This window comes from Choloepus didactylus, chromosome 5, assembly GCF_015220235.1.
Source record: "Choloepus didactylus isolate mChoDid1 chromosome 5, mChoDid1.pri, whole genome shotgun sequence".
Taxonomy (NCBI): domain Eukaryota; kingdom Metazoa; phylum Chordata; class Mammalia; order Pilosa; family Megalonychidae; genus Choloepus; species Choloepus didactylus.
Genome location: NC_051311.1, coordinates 70,142,432 through 70,162,943, shown reverse-complemented (window position 1 = coordinate 70,162,943; position 20,512 = coordinate 70,142,432). Strand labels below are relative to the sequence as shown.

At 35.5% G+C, this 20,512-nt stretch overlaps 1 protein-coding gene and 1 long non-coding RNA gene across 9 annotated transcripts in view; both read right to left on the bottom strand.

The window, feature by feature from the left end:
* CADPS2 (calcium dependent secretion activator 2) overlaps positions 1–20,512 on the bottom strand; it is a 647,872-nt gene that overhangs the window by 577,710 nt on the left and 49,650 nt on the right. The window lies entirely within an intron of this gene.
* The window catches only part of LOC119534181, a 58,851-nt gene continuing 42,290 nt past the window's right edge, over positions 3,952–20,512 (bottom strand). The window contains exon 4 of the long non-coding RNA XR_005216975.1: positions 3,952–4,289. This is a non-coding gene — a long non-coding RNA (uncharacterized LOC119534181). The remainder of the gene's footprint in view (positions 4,290–20,512) is intronic.

The following is a 20,512-nucleotide window of genomic DNA, read 5'->3' as shown; positions in this document are numbered from 1 at the left end:
TGTTCCTGTTCATTTACCTCCTCTCTGAGAAGATCTATTTGCATTTTAGTTCATACAGCATTTGTTCTGATTTCAGACCAGAAGATGAACTGGGTATATGCCTTGGAAGTCACGTATACATAATTTTCATATTGTCCATAGCAGTTTGTCTTTTCTCTAAGGAACACTTGATAAACTGGTTCTTCTTAAAATACTGAGGAGATTCAAAGATCACAGTAGCTAAGGATTCTCAAACTTTAAAGTAAAAAGAATCATATGTTTAAAATGGAGATTACAGGAGCTGATTCCCAACAGTATCTGTAATCATAACAAAGTAAATTAATGTGATGGGTTGAAGCTACATACTCCAGAAAAAAAAAAAAACTACTCTTATACTTAATCCATTTCCTGTGGGTGAGGACCCACTGGAAGTAAGATCTCTTCAAGATGTTCCTTCAGTTAATGTGGCCTAAATAAATCAGATTGGGCTTTAATCTGTATTACTACAGTCCTTTATAAGCAGAGTGAACATCAGACAAAAAGTCACAGAGAGCAGCCAGAAGCTGATGTCAACAGAACCTAGAAGAGAAGATAGAAGCCAATCTTCCAGGAGAAAGCATCTCCTTACTGATGCTTCAATTTTGGACTTCTCCTGACTTCAGAACCATGAACCAATAATTGCCTGTTGTTTAAGCCAACCAACTACATGGTATTTGATTTGACAGAGAGTAAGCTAAAACAGTTAATCATCTGTATGTAGAGTTACGGTACTAGGTAGTAGGTCTTGGGTGGGGACAGCATTATAGAAGATTGTTAACAGGTGGTCCACTGGATATGTTTTGGAAAATACTGTTTTAGACTAACTTGGCTCTTCTGCTCCACCTTGCATCTAACTTCTCTTAATGCACTAGATGTTAGCAATTAGTACATGTGCCATATCAATTACATGTGAAAGCAAGGCCCCAGCAGTAAACTAGGAAGACTCCATAATCTATGTCGTGTTCTGATAAACACATGGAATGAAAGCATTTTCTAATTGACAAGATAGGCAAGTGAACCACCATCTTCTGGGTGCATGCTGTATGCAGGCCATATGCTACCTATATAATTTCATTCATTCTCCCAGTAACACTGTGAAGATTTCTCTCATTTGACTGATGAGGAAAAGGATAAATAAGTCATATAAGACTATTTAGCTAGTAAGTAGGATACTGCTGTCTTCCAAGATACTGAACCTCTTCTGCTTCTGGTTCTTCATCAGCAAATAGCTGGGCTATAAAATCATTTTTGAATATACTGATAAAAATATCACATCTATGATGATTTTCTAGAGTCAACAGTGTAGTTACCACTAATAAATTGTTTACCTGGATAATTTCGAACTTCCAAAATAAGTTTTTGTTATGCTTTTCCATATCATGTTATTTATTTTTAAAGGAAATTAAACTATTTGCATTTTGGGATTTAACTTTAAAGTCTAAGACAATAAATTGGCCAAAAGAAAGTTTATTTCAATCACTCATTTTTTTGAAACTCCACTTATCCATAACACAGCAATTAGGTCTCAACATTGTATAAGAAATTAAGAAAAGGGGTATCAGATAAATTTATAATGGTTAAAAAAATCTCTGCTACTTTTTTTACTTTTAAAAATCAAACGATGTCTTTTGGTGCACCCTAGATAAAATTATGGGGTTCTATTTTGTCATAGTTATCTAAGAAGGTCACCTTATGTTTCTTTTGTTATCGTCACCATATTAATGTGCCTTTTTATATATGGAGACAAAAGAATCACAATTTTTTTCAAGGACATTTTATAACATTTCACTATGCTAAACAGTACTAATGATTACACAGATAATTTTATAAGCTGAAGAAACTCATCTATCATTTAATTCTCTACTCAATTGTATATTGTTACCTTTTCCTCTTTTACTTTTAAGATTCCAGTATTCCAGGTAATCAGTTAAACAGAGATTTCACTTATTTCTTTTCCTCCCTTTCATGGAACCTAGTGGACTGAAGTCTCAGAGAATTAGAAATTATGTCTGTACCAATATTTTGCTCAGTGATTTCTGAAAAAGATCAATCCCATCTAAAAGATGGAAATAATAGTCTATCCATGGAGAATACATATGTTGATAGATAAGATATAGATGATACAGGTATAGATATAAAATGATTCTAAAGGATTTTAACTACACATTAATTAAAAATAGAACTCAAAAACTGATGTAGCATTTGGATTTAAATATAGATGTTGTAAAACTTTGACCTAACATACTAAAAGCTAAAAAGTCTATTAAGTAATAAATATTGTAGATCACAAAATAGAGAACTAGTATAAAAAGAACTCTTTAATATGGGCATTACAACCAGCAGAAACACATGGGGGTGGGGGGAGGTGTCATGATAGGGTCAATGTCTTACTTATCTTCAGACCCCCTCCATAGTGTCCAGCACATAGCGTCCATTCCAAAAATATTTTAGTCCTACTATATTCCAGGCATTACAGTAGACTAGAAGATAGAGATAAAATCTAGTCCTATTATTAATGATATAGGCATGTTTACAACAAGTATAGTCTTCTACTATGAACTTAATATACAGAACCAACACTATTATTAGTTAATTTACACTGAAATAATATTGGACATTTTTGATAGACTCTCAATGTGCTGTTTGTCAACAGTTTTTTGTACCTTGAGAAAAAGCTAAGAATCTGTTTCTTTGTGTGCTATATCCAATATGGAACACATTAAGAAAAACTACAATAAAAGGACCAAGGCCCCATCATTTTCCATTCTTCTTCCTCCAACCAATCAGATTTTAAAGCAGCACAGCCAGGGAGAATGTAAAAAGAAAAAAAAAAAAAAAAATCAACGTTATTATCTCAGAGAAAAGTGCAAGCTAATTATGGCTTTATCAATACTCAGCCTCTTTTGACCCTTACTGCCAATGTAAATCAATACCTTGCATTTGTATCTTTTTCTTCTCTTCCCACTCCCAATTTTAAAAAATAGTACTTAAAGCAAAATCATGAAAAAGAACAAACACTTTTAATTTTCTATGCAAGTTCAATTTTTAGATTTAATTATATGAACAACCCCTCACTAATTATATTGCTTAATTATGCTAATTTGTAATAATTACATTTACGTCTTCTGCTAAAATGCTATTGTGAAATTATATAGCTCATCATTTCAAACTGTTTATTACCATAAATGGAGTATTTATAGTTTCCTAGTCAAAATCATTCAAAAACACAGTCACTTCACTTGTAAATTAACTTGCTTATTTATGTTAAGAGCATTTCAAGTGCAGAAATGTTCTTAAAAAACTGAACTTTATCATCAATTTGGACTTCAGTAAATGCCTGGAAATGCAAGGAGGAACAGTCCTCAGAAGGCTGCAAAGGGACATTATGACAATGTCACTGAATACAAACTGTACAATTCTGAAGAACAGCCCTGTTGTCACAATTACTTTCAAGGCTTTATTTGTTAACACCCTTTTTAGTTTGGCATAGAAAAAAGAACAAACACTGGTAAACACTTCTCAATGAATAGAAGGTGTTTTATTTTAAACTACGGATATACTAGCTTCCCATTTTCAAACATCTTTCCTTAAATTAACGCTGAATAAAAACGAATATTTACTATAAAAATGTAAACAGACAGAAGTGAGGTCTGAATGAAAGATTTAAAGGTAATGCTTTCTATCTGTATTAGTTTTTTTTTTTTTTAATGACTTCATCAATATGTATATAAGGGCCTGGGAGGAAAGCTAGTCACGCTGTTCCCATTTCACAGTCGAGAACTCTGCGGCTGATGAACAGTGAGTAACTTGGCCCAGGCCACACAAGGGGCATGTGGAATCTGTCTGACATCAAATTCTGCAGCTACACCCAACTATTCTGCCTCCCACCTGACACCTTAATAAGAATTTTGAAAAATAGGGGAAAAAACAATTAGAGAGCATTTTTGGTGGCAATAATATAAGCAGCATCTTAATTATACCACTATAACCGTAAGAGTTTCAGTCAGTAAAAACCAAAAAAATCTGGCCAGCAAACATTTTTATGGCCTGCAAGCTATGAACGGTTTTTACATGTCTAAATGTTCAGGAAAAATCAAAAGAATAATATTCGTGACATGTGAAAATTATATGAAATTAAAATTTCAGTGTCAATAAATAAAGTTTTATTGGAACACAGCCATGCCCATTTGTTTGTATACTGTCTATGGCCGCATTAACCTTACAGCAGTCGAGTTGAGTTGTTGAGACAAAGAGCATGCAGTCCACAAAGTCTAAAAGTTAATAGAAACAACAATTATATTAGAAGTTCAAACCTAAACTAATCAAAAATATTTGCCTCTGGCAAGAAATGTGCTCAGGGTCCCACACAATGCTCAAGAGTTAATAAATTTATTCAAATAATTATTTCCCCCCACACCTGGAAACATAGTTAACAGCTCATTCCACAAAATATTCAGAAAAAAATTCAAAAAAGTTGACCCCCCAGACCCAGAAAGTACCCTCAGAAAAGTTCATCCACAACTTGGAACAAAAGATCAAAACATTAACCCGCATTTAGAAGTTGTGGTGATTTAAAGATGCATGTACCCCAGAAAAACACGTTCTTAACTTTAATTCAATCCCATGGGTATGGACCCATTGTAAGTAGGGCATTTTGATGAGGCTACTTCAGCTGAGGTGTGAACTCAAACAAGATGGATCTTAATACTATTATTGGAGCCCTTTATAAACAGAATGACATTCTGAAAGAGAGAGAGAAAACCACAGGAAGCAAGAAGCTGAACAGAACCCAGAAGAGAAGGAAGAGACCAGAAGATGCCGCCACGTGCCTTGCCATGTGACAGAGGAGCCAGGGATCACCAGCAGCCAGCCCCAGAACACCACAGACTTTGAGGAGAAAGTACCACCTTGATTTGGACATTTTCCTGGCCTCAAAACTATGAGTGAATAAATTCCTGTTGTTTAAGCCAAACCATTTCATGGTATTTGCTTGAGCAGCCCAGGAAACTAAAATAGAAGTCAGTGAAAACATGTAATTGTAAAAGTTATCCCTTGTTTTGCTTACAAGAAAGGGGTGCTCCAAAAGGCTGGAAGCACAGAGAAACAACAGAAGCAGACCTCAAGGAAAAAAAAAAAAAAAGGAACAGCCATGGCTAACTGAAAAATCCAAAATTATAGCATATTCTGGAGCATCATTTGACCTTGACAAGGCTAATACATAATAAAGCCTTATGAATTACCACATGATTACAAAATCACATTAATTATTACCTTTAAACTAGTAGTCACTGACAGAAAAATAGGGCAATTTTCCTAATTTTTACTCTCAGAAAGCAGCCCCAATTGAAATCATTTTACTAAAGAACTGAGTTACTGTTAGCAGAGAGAAAAGATAAAGTTCTATTTTCTCAAAGGTTAAGTATTATTTAAATTTTAAAGAAATTATTTCATATCAAGTAGCAGGCTCCAAAAAGTCCAATCCTTAGAAAAGCATGTGATGGTCACATCAGTAACTTCTTAATTGCACAGTGCCATTCAATTTTAGTTAAAAAAAAAACAAAAAAACAGACTTCCCTGTGCCTCAGTCTCCCCTTCTATACAACAGATAGACTAGAACCTACTTCTTAAATTTGAGATATGCGTATATGTAGTGTTTAACAAAAGTTTAGCATATAAGTAATTAATTAGTTTTAAGGTATATCCCAAAAGTCTCAATACCGAAAATGAAAATCTCTCCCTCCTTCTTTCTTACTGTAAGGGGATCCTCTAGGCAGTCAGTGCTTCAGAGACTTAAATATGCATACAGATCCCCTGCAGATCTTGCCAAAACACAAATTTTAATTCAGTCCATCAGATCATTTCTAACCAGCTCTGGTGACAAAGACGTTGATGCCACCTTGCCTGTCCAGACTTTGAGTAGCAATGCTCTATCTTTAGCTATGGATAGTGATGACTACAATTAGTTTCCTCAGAAAATTTAAGAAAATACATGTCCTGAACACGCCTAACTCTGAGCTGGATTTCTGAGCGTCACTGTTTCCTGATCTGCATCTGCTCCATCCTCTTTGCTCTCTTCTGACCAGGTTCCTCACCATCTACTCCTGTGAGTGAGTATCAGATATTAGACCAAAGATGGGGGAGAGGGTATGGATATGTGTCTTTAACAAAGCTCCTAAGGGGTTCTGCTGCCCCAACCTCATTAGAGAGCCCCAGTTCTACACTCTGATTTTCCAAGCCCTAATAACTTGAACTTGGAAAAAGCAGCAGCTAAATGGCTTACTCTTGAGTTTCTTAACACCCGGTATTTAACTTAGAGATTAGAAAACTATAATAAAAATGATGATATTGATACAACCCACTGAGTGTTTACAGGTAATATACCATTTAATTCTCATAACAATCAACCAAGGCAAATGATTTCATCAGTGAAAATCATCCCCATTTCACTGATGAGACTAAAATTTAGAAGGTTAAGAAACCAGTGCAAGTAGTCACATGGCTAACAGGAGCTAAGGCACATCTAATTATAATGTTCATGATCTCAACCATTACACTCTGACAAAACTCCTACAGGCACCATGAATCTGGAAATGCTTGTTTCTCTGGCCAGCAAAGAATTGTATTAAACTTTTGGATTTTAGTCAACTGATGGGGAGAAATGATTTCTCATTGTAGGTTAATTTCAGTGAAGACTGGGCTTATTTCATCTGTTTAAGGGTCATTTCTATTTATTTTTCTTTGAACTGTTTGTTCATCTCTTTTGTCCCTTTTGTCCTATTGGGTTATTACTCTTTCACTTTTAAGTTTTGGGGATCCCTTTACACATCAGTTATTAGTCCTTAATCTGTGACAGGTTACAAAAATGTTCCCAGTGTGTCTGAGTATTTTAAATTTTTTATTTTTTTTGTCATGCAAATTTACTGATATCTTCTTTTAATTGCTTCTGGATTTTGAATCATATAGGAAAATTTTCCCCACTCTGAAACACTTGTACTATTTCATTATTTTATATTTAGATTTTATTCTGAATTTGGCATTTGTTCTGGTATATCATGTGAGGAACAAATCTAAATTAATCTTTTTCCATATGGTTATCCAGCTGTTCCAACACTATTTATTAAAAAGTCCATCTTTTCTTCACTGATTCAAGATGACAATGCTAAATTTTTTTTTACTGTGATTGTTCACATACCATACGATTATCCAAAGATCCAAAGTGTACAATCAGTTGCCCCCAGTAACATCATACAGCTGTGCATCCATCACCATAATTAGTTTTTTTTTCAATTTTTAGAACATTTTCATTATTTCAGAAGAAAATAAAGACAAAAAAAGGAAACTCTAATCCTCCCATATCCCTAACTACACCCCTCCATTGTTAACTCATAGTATTGGTATAGTACATTTGTTACTGTTGATGAAAAAATGTTAAAATACTACTAACTGTAGTATATAGTTTGCAATAGGTATATTTTTTCCCTATATGCCCCTCTATTATTAACTTTTAGCTATAGTGTCATACATTTGTTCTGGTTCATGAGAGAGATTTCTAATATTTGTTCAGTTAGTCATGGACAATGCCCACCATGAGGTTCACTGTTTTATACATTCCCATTTTTCAATCTCCAAATTTCCCTCTGGTGACATATGTAACTCTGAGCGTCCCCTTTCCACCACCTTCACACACCATTCAGCACTGTTATTCTCACAATAACGTGCTACCATCACCTATGTTCATTTCCAAACATTTAAGTTCACCCTAGTTGAACATTCTGCTCATAATAAGCAACTGCTCCCGATTCTTGAGCCTCATTCTATATCCTGGTAACTTATATTTCACATCTATGGGTTTACACATTATAATTAGTTCGTATCAGTGAGACCCTGCAATATTTGTCCTTATGTGTCTGACTTATTTCACTCAATACAGTGCCCTCAAGGTTTCTTCATCAACCCTTTTTTTTAAAGATGGTTTTGTTCATACACCATACATTCCATCCTAAGTAAACAATCAATGGTTCCCTGTATAATTACATATTTATATATTCACCACCCTCACCACTATCTATATAAGGACATCTCCATTTCTTCCACAAAGAAGGAGGAAGAGTCAAAGAAAGAGGAAAAAAAAATCATGACAACTGGAAGCAACAAAAGGAAAGATAACATTAAACTAAAGCAGAATAAAGAGTCAGACAACATTACCAATGCCAAGAGTGCCACACCCCTCCCTTATGCCCCCCTCTTATATTCATTTAGCCTTGGTATATTGCCTTTGTTACATTAAAGGAACCATGATACAATGTTTATGTTACAGTCTTTAGTTTACACTTTTCCCCCAATACCTCCCTATTTTAACACCTTGCAAGGTTGACATTCATTTTTCTCCCTCATGTAAAAACATATTTGTACATTTTATCACAATTGTTGAACACTCTAGGTTTTCCTAAGTTATACAATCCCAGTCTTTATCTTTCCTCTTTCCTTCTGGTGTCCCACATGCTCCTAACCTTCCTCTTTCAACCATATTCACAGTTACCTTTATTCAGTGTACTTACATTGCTGTGCTACCATCACCCAAAATTGTGTTCCAAACCTCTCACTCCTGTCTTTTCCTATCTGTCTGCAGTGCTCCCTTTAATATTTCCTGTAGAAGAGGTATCTTGTTCACAAACTCTGTAATTATCTGTTTGTCAGAGAATATTTTGAACTCTCCCTCATATTTGAAGGACAGTTTTGCCAGATATAGGATTCTTTGTTGGCAGTTTTTCTCTTTTGTTATCTTAAATGTATCACACCACTTCCTTTTTGCCTCCATGGTTTCTGTTGAGAAATCCACACATAGTCTTATCAAGCTTCCTTTGTATGTGATGGATCACTTTTCTCTTGCTGCTTTCAGGATTCTCTCTGTCTTTGACGTTTGATAATCTGATTACTAAGTGTCTTGGGGCAGGCCTATCCAGATCTATTCTATTTGGGGTAAGTTGCATTTCTTGGATCTGTAATTTTATGTCTTTCATAAGAGATGGGAAATTTTCCTTGATTATTTCCTCTATTATTGCTTCTGCCCCTTTTCCCTTCTCTTCTACTTCTGGGACACCAAGACACACACATTCATGCGTTTTGTATTGTCATTCAATTCTCTGAGACATTGCTCATATTTTTCCATTATTTTCCCTGTTGTGTGTGTGTGTGTGTGTGTGTGTGTACAGGCTTTCAGGTGTCTTGTTCTCCAGTTCCTGAGTGTTTTTTTCTGCCTCTTGAGATCTGCTGTTGTATCTTTCCATTGTGTCTTTCATCTCTTCTATTGTGCCTTTCATTTCCATAGATTCTGCCAGTTGTTTTTTCAAACTTCCAATTTCTACCTTATGTACACCCAGTGTTTTCTTCATAGCCTTCATCTCTTTTGCCATATCTTCCCTAAACTTCTTGAATTGATTTAGCATTACTTGTTTCAATTCCTGTATCTCAGTTGAAGTGTAAGTTTGTTCCTTTGGGCCATAACTTCACTATTCTTAGTGTAGGTTGTACTTTTCTGTTGTCTAGGCATCTGGTTTCCTTGGTTACTCCAATCAGGTTTTCCCAGACCAGAACAGGCTCAAGTCCCAGAAGGAGGAAATATTCAGTATCTGGTTTCCCTGAGGATGTGTCTTAGAGGATTGACACACCCTGTGAGGCCTCAAGCTGTTGTGCTTTTCTGCCCAGCAGGTGGTGCCTGTCAGCCTGTCACTCCTGACTGCTGTAAGGAGGTGTGGCCCGTGGCTGTTCTCCCCCAGGCTCTGGGGTCTGGTTCTGAATGGAAGTCAAGTAGTAGATCTGGGCTCCACTGCTTTCCTCTTAGGGAAGATATGACCCCTAGGGAGTTTTCATTTGCATATAAATAGGTTCTTTGTCTCTCTGACTCTGCTATCTCCACCCTTGTCTGGGTCAGAGAGCTGCAAGCTGAAAACGGCGGAGGCTTTCTCTACTGAGCCACTCAGGTTGAGAGAAAAAGGGACAGAAAGCCCCCTTCAGGTCAGTCCATGGCCCCCAGTTTCACCCGTCAGCCAGAGATAGCACCTGGTCCTCTGGGCTCCCCTTCCTAGGACAGAGAAGTCCCCTGGCTCCTCAAAGTGAATCATCACTAAAAGCCTCTGTCTGCTTGTTGGGGATTTGCACCTGCATTGATTTGGAGCTTGACTGAGGTATATTCGCTTGTTCAGAGAGTGCTGCTCTCTATCACAGCGAGGCTTTGCAGCTCAGGTTCCTGTGGGAGAGGTGGCTCCCAGCTTGTATCCACAGTTTCTACTCACAGATTCCACACTGCGATCTCAGGCATTTCTCCCAATCCAGGTTGGTGCACGATGTCTGAACAGTCACACTTATCCCCCAGCAGTTATTCCAGATCATTTACTAGTTTTTCATGGTTGTTTATTAGTTGCTCCAGGGGGACTAACTTCCACTCCTCTCTATTCCACCATCTTCTTCCCCACATGCTAAATTTTTGACCAATTAAACAAGAAATAATTCAGATATAATCCAATAACCAAAAACTGTAAACAATCCAGATGTCCTTTAACAGTTGTTTAGATGTTCAAGTGGAAAAAAAAATAGCATTAATAATCAGAAAAAGTAAAGTTACAAGGCAGGGAGTGTTTTCTACCCTAACAGATATTACATGTATTATATATGTTATAAAGTCTCTACAATTAAAAATTCTGGCAAGATTGCAAATGTGTTCACTTTTGGTCCAGAAATCCCAGCTCTAGTGTAAACCAAAATACATTGTTGAAAATACAAAGTGACCCAAGATTGAGGACATTGAATTATTATTCATAAGAGCAAATAACTGTGGTTAATCCATACAATAAAATGAGGAGGATCACCATAATCACCTGGAAAACTTAAATGAAAAAGCAGGGTGCAGAGTAATGTTTCTATATGATACTTTCTTTGTGAGTAGGAACAATTGGGGATAAAATTTAAATGGATAGAAACTTTATTTATAAAAAACAATAGAAAGATAAATTAAAAAAAAAAAACATTTAAAATTTAAAGTCACCTAGAAAAGCAGGGAGGGAACAAGGTAGAGAGGACAAGGTTGAAAAGATTTCTGTGAATATACCTTATTATATGGTTTTGACTTTAGAAACAATCTTTTTTCTTATATTTTATATTTAAATTCTTCAGTTTATTAATTTTAATTAAAATTTTAACTGAGATAATTGTAGAATTCCATGCAGTTGTATGAAATAGCACTATGTACTTTGCCAGTTTGCCCAAATGGGGCATACAATGGATACAATATCGATACACTACCAGCAATATACTGACATTAATACAATCTACCCATCTTATTAAAACTTTCGCAGCTTCATCTGTATTCATGTGTGTGTGTGTGTGTGTAATAATTTGTATTCAATTTTGACAGCCACAGCTATAAATTGTACCTCTGTTTCTAAAATGTTGTCATTTCAAAAATGTTATATAAAACTTTACTTCTGGGAAGAATGAATAGATGTACTTCCCCCTTCCTTCTCATTAAATACAACTAAAAACTACGGACAAGATACATAAACTTGGGGTTTATTTTTATTTTATATATCCCAGATTTTGAGCTGAAGAAGTCAGGAATCTGGAAACATGAATGGGAACAAATGAAAAGCCCCAAGGAAAGCCTGCACTCTCTAGCCAAGGAACCAAGAGAGAGACAGTCTCACAGGACAGAAAAATTTTAGAGAGTAACCACTCTACTTCAGCCAACCACCACACCCACACCAGCAAAGGCCAAGTGGGAGCCTATAATTCTATCCTCTCAAGGTTGTAATGAGGTGCCCCAAACACCCCTGCCTAGGTGGTGCTAGAGAAGACCAAGTAGAGAACCATGACTATTATTCCAGTTTGCTAATGTTGCTGTTAAGCAAAATACCAGAAATGGACCGGCTTTTATAAATGGCATTTATTAGTTTACAAATTTACAGTTCTGTGGCCATAAAAGTGTCCAAACTTAGGCATCAACAAGACGATAGCTTCACTGAAGGAAGACTAATGGCATCCAGAACACCTCTGTTAGCTGGGAAGGCACATGGCTGGTGTCTGCTGATCCTTTGCTCCTGAGTTCTGGTTTCAAAGTGGCTTTCTCCAAAATGACTCTGTGTTTGTCTCTCTTAGCTTCTTCAGCTCCTGTGCATCCAAGCATCTGGGGGTCCTCTCATACCTTCTCCAGAGCAAACTCTGGGCTAGCATCTCCAAACATCTCCAAGCATCAGCAATCGTCAACATCTGTGTCAGCTCTTAGCTTCATCTAGGGAAAACTCTGGATTGCATACTTTAGCTTCTCTCCAAAATGTCTCTCTCAGCTTCTTTAGGGGCATTTTGTCCTCCCTGCTCTCTGTGTGAGCTCCCTTTAAAGGACTCCAGTGATCTAATTAAGACCCATTCTAAATGGGCAGGGTCCACACCCACATGGAAATAATTCAATCAGAGACTCCACCCTAATCAACAGACTAATAAGTCTGCACCCACAAGATTGCATTAGGGTTTATGGCTTTTCTGGGGGACATAATATATTCAAACCAGCACAACTATCATGCCCACTAGACATTAATAAGCCCTCTCATTTCCCCATACATTCTCCCTTCACATCCTGTGTCAGTGGAGACAACATCGGAACCTGTAGTTCAACCCCTACACAGTAATGCAGTACCCCTTTTCCTCTCTAATAAGGTGGTGGCAGAGGACACCTAGTGTAAAATAATGACTTTTACAACCACCAAGCAGAACAAGGCCAACCCTACAATGGCATCAGTGGGAGGGGGAGACAGAACTCCCACCCAACCCAGCAGTAACGAAGCAGTGTTCCTCTACCCTGCAGAAGCAGTGCAGAGAAAACCAGCCTTTTAAATAACCTCCCAAGTTTCAAACACAATACAAAAATATTCAGGTTTCAACAGAAAATCATTCATCATAATCAAGAACCAGGAAAAGAGACAGTCAATAGATGCCAATGCTGAGATGACAGAGACAGTAGAATTATATGACAAAGATTTTAAAGCAGTCGTCATGAAATTGCTTAAACAAATAAATATGAACCTGCTTGAAACAAATACAAAAATAGAAAGCCTCAAAGAAATAGAAAGTGTTTGCAAAAAAAATAGAACATATAAAGAACCAAATGGAATTTCAGAAATGAATGCAATAAAGTAAAAAATTCAATAAATGGGTTCAACAGCAGAATAGAGGGCAAAGAAGAAATAATCAGTGAACTGGAAAACAGGACAATAAAAATTACCCAGTCCGAACAACAGAGAGAAAATGAACACAGGCTCAAGAAACTGTGGGACTAAAACACATGATCCAACTTTCATGTTATTGGAGTCATGGAAAAAGATGGAAACAGGATGGAGTCTAAAAAACTACTCAAAAAATATTCGTTGAAAACTACCCAAATTTTTCAAGTTACATAAACCAACAGATTAAAGAAGCCGAGTGAACTCCTAACAGGATAACTGAAGGAACTCCACACCAAGACACATCACAATTAAACTTCGGAAATCTAAGGTCAAAGAAAAAAATCTCTAAAGAAGCCAAGAAATAAATGACCCCTTACCTCTAGAGGAAATATAATTAGAATGACAGTGGATTTTCATCAGAAACCATGAAGGCCAGAAGTCAGCTGCACAATATTTTTCAAGTGTTAAAATAAAGGGAACTATCTACTCATAATTCTATATCTTTATCTATCAAGAATAAAGGGGAAATCAAGACATTTTCACATACAGAAAAACTAGGAGAATCTGTTGTCAGCAGCTCCAACCTAAAACAACAGTTAAAGTTAAGTTTTCTAAACAGAAAGGAAATGGTTCAAAAAGGAACCCTGGGACAACTGGAAGGAATAACACAGTCAACAAAAACATGGATAACTATAATCGGTTTTCATCCTCTCCTTGAGTTTTCTAAATTATGTTTGAAGGTTAAAGTAAAAATTACAACACTGTCTGATGTGGCTGTAAAGGTATGCAGAGGAAAAATTTTAAACTATTACATTATAAATAAGGGACCTATAGGGAGGTGAGATGTCTATACTTCACTGGAACTGGTAAAAAATGTACCAGGGAACGATGATAAGTTATGTATATGTAAAGTAATACCTAGAAGCAACCCCTAAAAACATTATACAAAGAGATACAGTCAAAAATACTATGGAGACAAACCAAAATGGAATTCTCAAATATGTTAAAGTAACCCATAGGAAGACAGAAAAAAAAATGGGAAAAAAAAAAAAAAAAAGGAAAAAAAGAAAATAAACAGAAAAGAAAAGCTGAAATGCAGACTTAAGCCCTGTGATGGTTAATTTCATAAACTTGACTAGGTGTGGTGTCCAGTTGTTTGGTTAAGCAAGCACCTGTTACTGTGAGATCTTTTGTGGATTTAAATCATTGATCAGTTGATTAGATCTATGGCTGATTACGTTTATAACCAACAAAGGAGATTGCCTTCAGCAGTGAGAGCAATCACCTCATCCAATCGGTTGGAGGTCTTAAAGGAAGAACTGATGATTTCAGCAGTCAGAAAGAAGAATTTCTATCTATACTTCAGTCAGCCAGCTTCTCCTGAGGAATTTATCATCACTTTAATCAGAGTTCCCAATGTACAGCTTCTTCTGGGGAATTCATCATCATCAAGTTCCCAACTTGAGGCCTACTCTATGGAATTTGGACTTTCCAATCCTCGTGGTCCCAAGAACCAAATCCTATAATCTTAATACTTACACATACACACATATCTGTATCCTGTCAGTTCTGTTTCTCTGGAGAACCTTGAATAATACAAGTCCTAACATATAAAAATTATATTAAATGTAAATTGTCTAAATACACCAATTAAAAGACAGATTAGAAGAGTTCATTAAACACCATGACAAAATTATATGTTGCTTACAAGAAACTCACTTGAAATATAACAATATAGACAGGTTGAAAGTAAATATAAGGAAAAAAAACTTATACAAACATGAATCAAAGGAAAGCAGGAGTAACCATAATAATATCAGATAAATTAGATTTCTGAGCAAAGAAAATTACCAGAGACAGAAAGGGACATTATAAAATGATAAAAGAGTCACCCTACAAGGAAAATGTAGCCAACCTAAATGTGTATGCACTAAATAACAGAGCTATAAAATATGTGAATCAAGACTTGTAGAACTGAAAAAATAAATATACAAATACATAATTATAGTTGGAGACTTGATCATCCCTCTCAACAATTAATAGAACAAGAGAAAATCAGCAAGACAGAAGAACTCAGCAACACTATTAACCAACAGTATCTAATGAGAACCCTCCACCCACAGTGAAATACACATTCATTTCAAATGCCCATGGAACACAGATGAAGACAGACTACACCCTAGCCCTTAAAACAAATGTTGACAAATTTAAACAAATTGAAATCATACAGAGTTTTTTCTCTAACCAATGGAATCAATCTAGAAATCAAACACAGAAAAATAACAGGAAAATTGTCAAACTCTTGAAAATTAAGCTACACATTTCTAAATAATCAGTGAGCTAAAGAGGAAGTTTCAAGAGAAATAAAAATATTGATATTAATAAAAATGAATATATAACATACCAAAATTGATGGGATACAGCCAAGGCATTGCTGACAGGAAAAATTATAGCATGAAAAACAGGCATTAGAAAAGAAGAGAAGTCTTGGATCAATAATCTAAGCTCCCACAACAAGAACCTAGAAAAAGAATAAATTAAACCCAAAGCATGAGGAAGAAAGGAAATACTAAAGATAAAATCAGAAATCAATAAAATTGAAAATAAGAAAACAATGGAGAAAAAAATGAAACAAAAAGCTAGCACTGAGGAAAAAAACAATTAAAATTGAAAAACCTCTGGGAATGATAGCAAAAATACAAAGAGAGAAGACACAAATTGCTAGTATCAGGAATCAAATAGGCATTCTCACTATAGATCCTGCAGCAACTTAAAAAATGAAACACTCTGTACAATTTTATGGTTTTAAATTCAACTGCTTACCAAAAAATGTACCACCTACCAAAATGAAATAGATGATTTGAGTGGCCCTATAACTGTTAAGGCAATTGAATCTGTATTTTTTTTTTTAAACATCCCAAAGAGCAATCTCCAGGCCTAGATCACTCTACTGGTGAATTTTACCAAATGTCTAAAGAGATAAGACCAATTCCACACAATCTTTTCCAGAAACAGAAGAGGAGGGAGCCGTACCCAATTCATCCCATGAAATTGGTACTACCCTAATATGAAAGTCACATGAAGAAAGTACAGAAAAATAACTATAGACCAAGATCTCTTATGAATATAGACTTCAATAATACATAAAAACAATCATATACCACGACCAATTGAAGTTTATTCCAAGGATATAATAGTGGTTCAATATTCAATGGGAGAGTGTATGGTTCAGATCGTCTACATAATTGCTGATATTCTGTTTAACAGTTCCATCAACTGCTTAGAGCAGGGTGTCCCCAGCTATAATTATGGGTTAGTCTCTTTCTCCTTTCAATTATATCAATTTTTGCTTCATATATTTTGAGCCACTGTTGCTTGGTATATACACATTTAGGATCATTATATCTTTCTGGTGGGGTGATTCCTTTATTATTATGTAGTGTCCCTCTTTGTCTTTAGTATCTTTGCTATGAAGTCTAAATTATTAGATATCAATATAGCCACTCCTAATATTTTTGGTTCATGTTTGCATGGTGCATCTTTTTCCTTCCTTTTACCTTCAATGTACTTTTGCCATTGAATTTGAAATGAGTTGCTTGCAAGCATCATATAGGTGGGTGTTGCTTTTATCTACTCTGCCAACTTCTGTCTTTTGATTGGTGCATTTAGACCATTTCATTTAAGGTAATTATAGATATGTTAGTGCTTAATTCTGTCACATCATTATGTGTTTTCCATTTGTTTCCTTTAGCTTTAAGATACCTGTTCCTCTTCTCTTGGCCTTCAATCAGTTACTTGAAAATTTTTCAGAATTCCATCTTGAGCTATTTAAAGTTTCAATGTATGTCTTTGTATAGTTTTTAGTAGTGTTTGCTCTGGTTATTAGAATATATGCATGTTACTTACAACAGTCTACTGATAACACTTCACCTTGTGGAAATCTACACTTTTGTTTAGTTCCCTTTACCATCACTACTTTTAAATATCATTATCTTGAGTATTATACGGTCTTATAATTTTTGTTTCACTCATCAAATATGATTTATAACAGTCATGAAGAAAAGGAATTCTATTGCAATACCCTTATTTCTGCTCTTTCCTTTATTCCTTCATCCTTCCTGATACTCTAAGATTTCTTCTATCATTTCCTTTCTACTTAAAGAACTTCCTTTAGCCAATCTTTGAGCTTAAATCTGCTAGCAACAAATTATTTTAGTTCTCCTTCACCTGAGAATGTTTTATTTCTCCTCTCCAGAATGATAATTTCACTAGTTACAAAAATTTGCAGTTGAACAGTTCTGTTCTTTTACCACTTGATAAATATGGTAGGACAGGGGTTGAGAAAATGCCATAACTGGGTGGTCTTCTGTTGGTTGGAGGGATGAAAGACACCTTGCCATTGTACTGTCTCAAACCAGCTCCGTTTCTTACCACCTTTCAGAATTCTCCTTTGGTTAATACTTATGCCATTTCCAGGGCTGGTATGTACGGTTAGCGAGAGAAAGCAAGAAAGAAGAGGTCTATACCATCTTGTTTGCACCTAAAGAATGCAGATATAAAAGGCAAACATCAGATTAAAACATGTCTCTTCATCTCTAAACCCATGTTCCAGAAAATAACATCAAACACCAAAAATATGATGATGGTGGTATTCTGTTCTTCTACAAGGCGGCCCAGGTCCATTATCCTGCAGTAGAACTATAACCTCTATTCCCAGATGGGTGTACTCAGCCTGACGCCAGTAAAAGAAGCACCTAGGTATTCTCCTGGTCATCAGAGAGCTCCATCCTCCACTGACTACACCCTGGTCAATTCTACCTACCACGTTTTAAAGTGGTATTTCAAACTTATACTACTTGCAGTAATCAATTCTAACATGCTATATTTTCCCTTCACAACACGGATGAAACAAAGAATCCAAAAGAACAATTTAGAGATTTTCTTCCTTTCACACTTCAGAGGAAGACAGACTAAATCAACTTTGTTAATAAAAGCATTTTATGAAGAAATTAAAATCTTGCACACAGCATTAGACAACCAATCTCTTAAATTCATATCCTTCCATGCAAAAACCACACTCTTAACAAAATTACTTCTAAATTATCTTACAGAACAGAAAAAATGGTAATACATTCAGTTATCTTCCTTTCATATCATATGAAGGAGGCATTACCTAAAAGTTCTGTGGGAAACGCTTGTAACATAGTTCAATAGTTACATAAATAGCCTACTTCACTCTTAAGTAATCTTAAACCAAGAGCATCCATCATTTCAGGTATAAAATATATTTAAGAATCATTTAAATATATACCTTGAAAGGATTCATTTAAGAAAACAATGAGCCTAGCAGAAAGAATGAAACCCATATTTTTAAAAATTTGCTTTTAAGTCTTCAATTCCAACAGTCTTCTTCTATGAGGTCTCAAAGGTGGTTAATATCTCAAAAGTTACCAATCAAATACTTATAATCCTTTTAGGCCAAGCCCACTCAAGATAGCACAAGAGCACCTACCTGTTCAAACACTGTGACATGCAGTAAGAAAAGAACAGACAAAATGAATACTTCCAAATTTATAAAATGAGGTGAACTATACAACTATCCATTATACCTCATAGCAACGATCATACTATTAAAAAAGGATAGCACAAGTGGAACTATTCTCCCCAGTTCAAGGTCAGAAAATCACAGAGAGGTTACCTAGTCTGCCTAACTACAGTCACACAACTAATAAGCAGAACCAGCATTCAAACCCAGTCTGTCTCCAGAGCCTGGACCCTTTACTACAATGAGGAGAGACTCGATCCCTAGGATTATCACTGAAGGAACATGCTTCTGTTGTGAGATAAAAAGGGAAGACACATGTAAAATTCATAAAATAAGGATTCTATCTTAAGTGAAATAAGGACAAATAAATGAGACTGCAATCATTGACACTGCCACAGAAATAGCATGAAATCAATTAAACCTTCTTATTCTTATCCTGCTAAAATCAAAGGATTCAAATCCCACAATTCTGAATAATAATGTGCAACAATTTTAAAATAAGCAAAATTACCAAAATAAACTAAAAAGAAATTTAACTGCTCCCATATACAGTGCATTAGTAGAGGATAAACAGAAAAGACAATCTCAATATCTATTTTTCAATAATTTGCAATTTTCAATTTGTAACAATTGAAAAAAAATTGCATTCAGAAACTGCAGTACCCAATTTTCTAACTAGTAGGTTATTCAGAAAACAAATGATAAAAGCAAACAGACTCATCATAAAGCAAACAATCTGTAGGATGTAAAAGCAACAGCAGGTTGAAGATAGTTTCAAATCCAGTAATTATTTCCTTGGGCTTTAAAATAAACTTATTCTATTTAATTTTTTAAAAAACCTCATTTGGCACTTTCCTTTTGTAAATCCCTCCTACAAAACCACAAAACTCCAAAGAAGGTACTAACAAAATGTTATCACTAAAAGAAAGCAATCAGGACTTTCACTGAGCAAAACTTACAATAGAAAAAATTAACAGAAAAACCAGAGGATTTAAGTGGAAATGGGAAGAAAAATTCCAACATCAGGAAGGCTCTTCTGTTCTTCTTGTTGTTGTTTTTATGGAGATTAACATTCAAGGGCCCTACTATTAGGCTATTCACAGAACAATTTAGAATCTGTGCTGGATGAAGTACTACCATGTAAAACTCAAAGACCTACTAGAAAGTTTGCAACCTCTTTTTCCTTCATTCCCTTGAAATATGATCAACTAAGGCTATTATTATTCAGCTCCTCTCCTTATTGCAAAAGGTAAACTGAGTTCAACATCAGACATTAATTAACATTTAAGCAACTCAGACCTATATTGCACCACAACCTCAAAAGATAAAATGTGATCGGTCATCACTGGTTGTGGTGGGTTTTTTTTTCCTCTCCTAACAGATGAAAAAGTAATCTCGTGTCATTTGTATCAGGAAAAGAGAAATATTCTAGTCTTCAAAAAACAATCAGTATCTTCCACTAAGGAGATTTCCACCAGAATTTATGAACATATTTATTTTCAATGGTAGATATTTAGATAAAACTAGTCTTTAAAAGAAAAGGGCTTGAGATCTGGGAGTTATATGCCCAAATAGAGAAGTACTTGAACAACTGTTCTTGAGGGCTGGGAGCAGGAGGATTTGTTTTATATTAAGTCCCTGGAATTGCTGCCAAAAAAATTTCAATCACATGAACCTCACTCCTAAATTTCCATCTCAGCAAAGGCTAAACTTGTGAAGAAACTCATCATTCTCACAC